The sequence below is a fragment of the Toxorhynchites rutilus genome, chromosome 3 (assembly GCF_029784135.1).
Source record: "Toxorhynchites rutilus septentrionalis strain SRP chromosome 3, ASM2978413v1, whole genome shotgun sequence".
NCBI classification, from domain to species: Eukaryota; Metazoa; Arthropoda; class Insecta; order Diptera; family Culicidae; genus Toxorhynchites; species Toxorhynchites rutilus.
The window spans coordinates 31,050,482-31,059,821 of NC_073746.1; positions in this window are offsets into that span (position 1 = coordinate 31,050,482).

Here is a 9,340-nt window from a genome sequence, read left to right on the forward strand (position 1 = left end):
CACTATCTAGCCTTTGTCCTGATTCCATGAGAAATTCTTTTTTGTTGCAGAATCAGAATTATTTTCAGTTCATTATGGTTTTCAGTAAAGCCTTTTTTATTGAAGACCAATGTTTGTGAGCATATATAGTAGCAGTTGGATCTTCCACGAGATCTTTCAACTACAGCAAGTCATCTCTAATTCGACATAACTTGGCACCACTCAGTGTCGCTTTAGAGGCTATTGTGACCTGTAATTGGACTTTCATGATGACAGTGATACAGTGTCAACGTCTGGTGGCGACTTTCAATCTGGGGCCATCATCTGGGTCCCAAATTCGATGTTTACAGTCACACGGATCAACCATGTTCGCATTGCTTTAGGCATAAAGGACCGATTCTGAGCATAAAGGCATAAAGGACCGAAACTGTGCACTGAAGCCGCTTGGTTTCGCGATCACGAACCTTCGCTTGTTCTCATAAATCATGTGGATGAAGAAGTTCCGATATTCACCCGACCAAACTATTATGGTGATTGCAAATGGAACAAACAGAGCGGCATGACACCGGTCCTCCAGTCGAAATAGTAAACAAGCGAAATAATCCGACAGTCCTGCGTCAACAATGCGGTCTTGTCTTGGACATAAACCTCTATTTTTTTCTAGATCACTTGGCGCCTCACTAGTCAAAAATACGATTTTTGCGATACATACCCATAAAGGGTGTACCGTTTAAAATCCGCACAAACGAAATTCATTCACAAAATTCGAGTTTTTATCCGGATGCACGAACCATGACCTTAACCACAGCCAGGTTCTGCACGATCTGCGAATAGACAGTTTTTTGCATATTAATTCATGTTTTCTTCATTTCTTCTACATTAATCATCACTATAGGTAAGTTTCAGTAGGTTCCCCTTCATAATGGCCCAGTATTTTTCTATTGGGCGCAGTTCCGGAGTGTTTGGGGGATTCGAATCTTGCGGCACGAAATCGACATCAAACGCCTTATACGACTCTAGCACGGCCTTCGAGTAGATGATGATGATGAGACATCCGACCAGAAGATCGTCGGACCGTCGTGCGCCTCAATTATTTAGTAACCGATAATTATTTTTATATTATAGAATAGTTGATCATTGGATATCCATGATTTGATCTATGATTTTAATTACTTTAATTACCTCTCTATACTCGAACATACGGTCTCACAGACCGAGAATCAATAATTTTGTTTTGAGGAGGCTGAACTATAAATGACTATTGAAACTGAATGAAGTTGAAGAAAAACATTCTGTACTTTAAATAAATACCAATAACGTCTAGAAATAAACAATAACAAAATTACAGAGGCTGATTTTGCGCATACAGATGTGAATCTATGCTCTAATATACTCATTACTTTTCAAAAAAACGCTTGGAAACTTTTTCATTAAGACTTCTACGAACATAGATGTTGAAGGGATCCATAGCGAACAAAACTTTTTAAGCCGAGGGCTCGCTCAGGTGCATAGATGTTAAAGGGTGTGTCACATCAAATTGCACCACGGAAAAAACGCTGTAGAAATTCGCCCAGTAGACCGATCCTTTTGAAAATTTTAGACAGTAAAATAAAAACTATTAAACAACTTTTGGCATTTTCTTTTTATCCATACTTCGAGCCCAAGCACTATGCTTGCACCATCCTCTTTACCCCGTCCATAAGGTTCTGTACAACGTCAGGTTGTAGTTTTTTTTTTTTTTTTTTTTTTGAACAGAAATCCATTTTCTCTTGAAGTCCGCCTCCGATTTGACAACTTTTGGGTTCTTCCGGAGGGCCTGCTTCATAATCGCCCAATATTTCTCTATTGGGCGAAGCTCCGGCGCGTTGGGCGGGTTCATTTCCTTTGGCACGAAGGTGACCCCGTTGGCTTCGTACCACTCCAACACGTCCTTTGAATAGTGGCACGAAGCGAGATCCGGCCAGAAGATGGTCGGGCCCTCGTGCTGCTTCAATAGTGGTAGTAAGCGCTTCTGTAGGCACTCCTTAAGGTAAACCTGCCCGTTTACCGTGCCGGTCATCACGAAGGGGGCGCTCCGCTTTCCGCAAGAGCAGATCGCTTGCCACACCATGTACTTTTTGGCAAACTTGGATAGTTTCTGCTTGCGAATCTCCTCCGGAACGCTGAATTTGTCCTCTGCGGAGAAGAACAACAGGCCCGGCAGCTGACGAAAGTTCGCTTTGACGTAGGTTTCGTCGTCCATTACCAGGCAATGCGGCTTCGTCAGCATTTCGGTGTACAGCTTCCGGGCTCGCGTCTTCCCCACCATGTTTTGCCTTTCGTCGCGGTTAGGAGCCTTCTGAACCTTGTATGTACGCCGGGCCCTCCCGCTGATTGGTCCGCTGGACGAATGAACTTGACAAATTCAGCTTATTGGCCACTTCCCGGACCGAACTTCTCGGATCACGTCTAAACTGCTTAACTACGCGCTTGTGATCTTTTTCACTGACGGAGCATCCATTTTTGCCGTTCTTCACCTTCCGGTCGATGGTTAGATTCTCGAAGTATCGTTTTAGTACTCTGCTGTCCGTGGATTGGATGATTCCCAGCATCTTACCGATGTCCCGATGTGACAACTCCGGATTCTCGAAATGAGTGCACAGGATTAATTCACGACGTTCTTTTTCGTTCGACGACATTTTTCCAAATTTACGAAAAATTGACAGTGAAGCATGGCCAACGTGATCTATACACTCTTATCTGATTAGCGAAAGCTGAAGATATAATTCCTAAAAATTAAATTTCTACAGCGTTTTTTCCGTGATGCAATTTGATGTGACACATCCTTTATTAGGACAATCTATTTCGACAATATTTAAGCTGCAAAAATTGCCTGACTTACCTTCCGTCTATGTTAAAGTGTTTCAAGACCTAGTAACTAATAGTGGGCCCCGTAGGGTGGGATATACATTATGGAGGACATCGCTATCTTCCAAGTGATCTCCTCTCTTACCATCGGCAAATGTAAAATCATTTTTAATACGCATCGACACACCTTGTTCATCACGAAAATAAAGCGTGTAAGAACGAGAAAGGAAACAAGACCATGGAGTAGAGATGGACAGAGCAGTTCACTTTGCTGAACGGCTCAGTTGCTAACCGTTCACCTAAGTGAACCAGTTCTATTGATCACTTCATTCGCTCGTTCGTTGAATAATTTAAATAAAAGGAACAACATTGAAAGCTTGTTGAAAACCAACAAACATATGCAGCTTCACAGCTATTCAAGTCCAGGCATTGATATCTTTGTATTAGATAGAGTATTTTCTAATTTGATGGAATTTATTTTTGGTTATTTATTGGGGAAAGAAAAGGTGTTTTAAGGTTTTTGATTTCGATGCAATTTGATTAAAGCTTAGCGCCACTTTATTGCGAAAAAGTGTTACGTTCTGATTGGCATCATGGTTGAAGAAAAACAGACCACCAATTCACCGATTCATAAAGCAAACCAAGCATCATCAATCATTAAGCACTGATGTTGCGTTTTATTTTACCAATTAAAAGAGGTGCGCAAACAATCCAAGGTTGCTCGAACTAATTGCTCTGGTGGACGATGATATCGACGCAAACCAAATGATGACAGCTGCCAAATGATGCACATAACAGAAAGTGCCCAGAAAGCCCATTAAATTCAATGCAAATTAGAAATATGAAACCGTTTTTCCAAACCTCTATAAACACGTGTTCCTTGAGGACTGATTTCAACCCACCTGGTCCGAGCGTTGATATCTTTCTTGATTAACAAGTTTTCGACACATCTGCAGGCATGCATGCTTCCTCAAGCGAGCAACGCCTCCTGTCAAATGCCTCGCGACGCACCTTATGTCTGTTTGCAGAAGTCACGCTTACTTTTCTATAGCGTACACGTGCGTGCGCCTTAAAGCTAGATCCGGCTTTGCTAATTTGCATAAAGCATAGAACAGTGACAAACGAGTTGCTTCCTTTAGTGTTTTCACTTTTCCAGCTATGATTCGCATTCCATTGCTGGGCAAGTCCTTCACAAACAAGTGTACATCTAGAGGGACCATTTTTTTCTGTTCTGTTGGCTGCAACCTACTCGAATTACAGCCCACTTCCTTCAAGCTGCTCATCCTCCAACCGGGTCGAGATCAAGTTATTACCTTGACAGCGACCTACCGTCGTTGCGTCGTCTTCGTCTTCGGATTCGATGAACAGACCAATTTATTCCCGGTTATGCATCTGGCTGAGTTGGTGGCATAATACGGCCTGCGTCGGTTGTGTGATATTGCTCCTGTCGGCACGAGCCAACTGCTGCAATAACAATAATTAACCGGAAATCAAAACACGCGTCCTTCTTACGGGCGCGCTCGAAAGAACGTAGGGAGTAGAAACGTAGGAAAGGATGGCAAAAAATCCAGGCGCACGTACATATCCAAGCATCAGGCACTTCCGCTTTCTGCAGGCTGAGAAGACGACGCGACGAAAGGTGAGCAAATCTGAACAATGGAGCAATGTGCCAGGAACAAAAAAATTACCGTACCCAGATCGATGGATAACAATGCGCGCTGGTCTTGCGAGCTATTATTAAAATATCAAATTATTTGTCGTTCGTGAAACGGAGGGGTACTTTCCCGAGGCGTGCGGGCCCCTTAAACGGCGGTCAGCGTCTTCTAGGTGGTGTGGCATAAATCGACGCGAAACCATAAACTTGACATCGGGTGGAAGGATACGGAGTTTCCTTGAATGGGCTACTCAATCATAAATTGTTTTTTTAACTAGAATTCTCACAAATCGCCAAAATGTTTATTTGTGTTTTGAATTCAACGATTGTAATTTGAAAAACTTCTGCGGCCCTACATTACCCCATTGCAGAGCAAAAAAGATCGGTTGCTGTTTTCACTAAACACTACCTCAAGACATGCTGCATTCTGGCGCGCTTCGGTAATATCCTCTGGATGCAAGCAACGGATCGAATCTGTGGAGGGTGTGTCATTGTGCGCTACTGAATTTCCGCCCTCTTCCTCCCTTTCATCATTTACAATGCATTGCTTTTGCTGAAGTGCCCTAAAATTCTGACGTTCAACATGATTTGCCTGCTGCTATGCTGCTCTTCAGCACTTCACAATTTGTTACCTCGATCCAAACAATGGAACGTCAGCTCTGGCAGCCCTGAATTGTGCAACGAAAAGTCGTCTGCTGGTTGGTCTTGAAACCGTTTGCTGCTATTGTGTGTCGTGACGCAAACAAAGGTATGTAGGAAAAAAATCATAACCTATGCTAACATACCGTTAAGCGTGTGCATGCAACTGAAAATTATGCTCTTCGGTAACTGCTGAGTATAGATGCCTAGGAGTGGGATGGCTAAGCGAAAAATTGTTCAATGTGGATATGAATTAAATATATTTTCATACAAACTCAAACTAAATTTAAACTAAAAAACTAAAGTTAGAATAACTGTTTTCACTACGACGCAATGTTGATGATTCGTACACCAATCGAATCGGAAATTGTCTAGAATTTGTTTGATATGCTGTACATTATAATTCCCGAAACCGTAATTGCTTGAAATTATCGAAAACTGGAAACACTCTCATTTTCCCATACAGTTGTTCTGCCCGTTTGTGTGCCTATCAATGCTAGGATCTACTTATGCATGTTGAACTTGAACTTATTTGTATTGAAGAGGCATTACACTTTGCAGTTTGTTCGCCTCTAGCGCTGCCTGGAAAACCAAGAAAACCAACTAAAACGACTTGTTGCCGATTGGGGGCCGCATTACAGGAGCATAAGGGTTGTGCTGTTTTATCAATTAAGTACTAATAAGTAAAGAAAGAGTGACCAAGTCAGAAATGAGAACCAGTTTTTCACGACGAACTAAATCGAACCAAGAAAGTGGTGTTTTTAATTTCGTCAAGAAGGGATGTTTCTTATATTATTATATCTGGGGTTATATCCCAGCTAACGTTTGCATTAAAAACATGGACAAAAATTGCCGATTTTTCATGGGTTTACCTTCACACGCACTGACGAAACTTCCCATGCAGTATCAATCATAGTAATCCATGAGTCAGCAGAAAAAAAATGACAGCTCTATCAATCGAACTCTAACCGTGATGGCGAAAACAGTGAAGCTACTCCGTTCAGAAGTGTGCGCGTTCAAAAAACGGTATCCCGCCGCGTCGAAAACGGACATCGTGCGGCACTTTGTGGACGCCGGATACGTCCGTTCCGGCATCTACAACATCTTGACACTATTGGACAACAATCAGAGCATCGAAAGAAAGTCCGGTTCCGGACGGCCGACCACCCTGAGCGACAAGAGGCTCCAAAGGATGCTGATGAGGAAGATCGAGGGAAAATTGGCTACATAGCTGCGTGCACTTGGCCGGGAAGTTGGTGCAACCTGCCAAACAGTGAAAAAGTACCTGGCGAACATGGACATACATATCAGGAAGCGGAAGTGCCGTCCTCAGGTCTCGGAGCTGCAGACAATGACGCAGCGGCAGCGGCTGAATAAGAGGGTCAAGTCGATTTTACCGGCGAATCGCGACGTGGCGGTGGTGATCGACGACGAGACCTTGGACGGCAACGTCTGGCAGGATTCTTCGTATTTTACTTCCCCCACGATGGAAGTGAGTTCCGAAGCGAAGTTCATTTCACACACCAAGTTCCCCAAGAAGGTGCTGCTGTGGCTGACAATCAGCGAAAAGGGATCAAAGCCGCTCTTGTTTAGCTCCGGACTGACCGTGAACGGAGAAATTTATAATACGAAGTGCCTGCCGTTGCGTTGCGTCGTTCATCAAAAAAATACCATAAGGAGATGGAGCGGATGAATATCGATGGGTACCCAAGTACCGCCCCAGCTGCGTCCCATCGATAATTTCTGGGCAAACCTGAAGCGTAAGATCTACTCCAAAAATTTTGTCGCGAAAACTGAGGAGGAATTGATAAATAAAGCGAAGAAAAAACTCGAAAACATGCCTATACGCATTTTTCGTCCGTCTTGGCAAATGCTCCGGTTAACTGCCGAAAGGCAGCTCGTAAGGGCGTAGAATTTTTTTGCGAGTAAGCTAATATAATTACCTTCTATAGGAAATTTATCAAACTCAATTATTTGTCTTAGTTTTGTTTTTATCATCATTCGAAAAATGTCAATTTTTTTAATGCAAACGTTATATAGAGCATTTCTACCCTTGTCAGCCAGCTCGAATGGGATATATTCACTTCCCTTCGTCAATGTGTTTCGTTTTTTCGTAGCCATAATAGATTGCAACGGGCGTCTTCCAAAAGCAGTGATATTAAAAAGGCATAGTAAGGCATAGCAGTACTGCTTACCACTACACCACCGGCGCCGAGGACTGATAGCTCATGCTAGCCTACTGCACAACACAATTTTATGGGCCACCATTCGACGGCATAGGTGTTGAAGAACACCTCTATTTCAAGTTCGATCTCTACAAGATCATATCAGTAATAAATTGGACGCAAATATGTCAGTCGAAAGAAGACTTTATGAAGAAATGAGTCATACAATTCACGTGTTTTTCATGAAAGATTATGAGGATCACTTCCACCTAAGTGAGGTTGTGAACAAGCAGAACTTTCTGTATTGGATGGCTGCCAATGTACTATTTATACATTCCCAAATGTTACAGTACCCAGCTCTTGAACCGTTTCAGTCTCTGAGTCCGATTCAGCGAGACGAATGTTAAAATGTCGACAAAAGGTTTTTTCGACGCAATCACTGACCAATTGTTTTCGATAAAGATATTTTTCAATGCTCCGAAATGGTTTTGCTATTGAACTTTGTATCGAGCAAAACCGATGTGTGTGAAATCAGAAAAACTGCTGACCGCTTGCTAGCTGGAGCGAGAATGAGTATTAGAAATCGTGAAAATATAAATAAACCTAATAATACCCCATAAGTTATTAACAGAGGGGGTTAATTTGCAATATCTTCTCTGTTCACAGTGTTCGTATGAACGAACGCTACATTTGCAGTTCGAGTGAACGCTCCACGCACGCCTTATCCGCTGGAGTATATAAAAATTATACCTCACGACTTTACTCAAAATAAAATAAATTAGTTCAACTTCGTCATTCAGTTGTACTTAACTCAAAACTGTAAACATAAGATTATGAACTTGACAAACCAAGCTGCCAAGCAATGTCAACCCAGCAAACATTAAGTCGTATAACTATCGTATATAGAGCATCGAATATCCGATATTTTGGGTGGCATATGATGCGCCTAAATAGCATATACAGTAAGTTACCTCTAATTCAACATACCGAGGCACTACCCAGTGTCACATTAGAGGTGATTGGCCTGTAATTGGACATTCTCGATGATAGTGGTACAGTGTCGACTTTCAATCTGGGACCATAATTTGGGTCCCAAACTCGACGTTTACAAAAAAATGTTCAATTGTTTGTGTCCCATTACAACCCTGTCGAATTAGAGGTAACTTACAGTACATGGAAGGTTATTTGGCAATACCTTATAATCTAACCTGTTGTAATACGAATATACGATTCACCACTGGCATAAAAAACGGCGGAAAATAATAAAGTAAAATGTTCAGCCCCGGGAATCACCATTTTTGTATGAATATAGAACCTTTATAAACATTTATGTTTGTACAAATAGGCATTAATCAATTAATTATAATGATTATCATAGATTTTTGTAAATACATGTATGTTTGGAATATTACGTTAAAAATTATTTTTAAGTCCGAATATTTCCGGTTTAAAGAAAAGTGACAAAAATAAATTAGTTCAACTTCGTCATTCAGTTGTACTTAACTCAAAACTGTAAACATAAGATTATGAACTTGACAAACCAAGCTGCCAAGCGATGTCAACCCAGCAAACATTAAGTCGTATAACTATCGTATATAGAGCATCGAATATCCGATATTTTGGGTGGCATATGATGCGCCTAAATAGCATATACAGTAAGTTACCTCTAATTCAACATACCGAGGCACTACCCAGTGTCACATTAGAGGTGATTGGCCTGTAATTGGACATTCTCGATGATAGTGGTACAGTGTCGACTTTCAATCTGGGACCATAATTTGGGTCCCAAACTCGACGTTTACAAAAATATCCAATTAGAGATGAAAATGTTCAATTATTTGTGTCCCATTACAACCCTGTCGAATTAGAGGTAACTTACAGTACATGCAAGGTTATTTGGCAATACCTTATAATCTAACCTGTTGTAATACGAATATACGATTCACCACTGGCATAAAAAAACGGCGGAAAATAATAAAGTAAAATGTTCAGCCCCGGGAATCACCATTTTTGTATGAATATAGAACCTTTATAAACATTTATGTTTGTACAAATA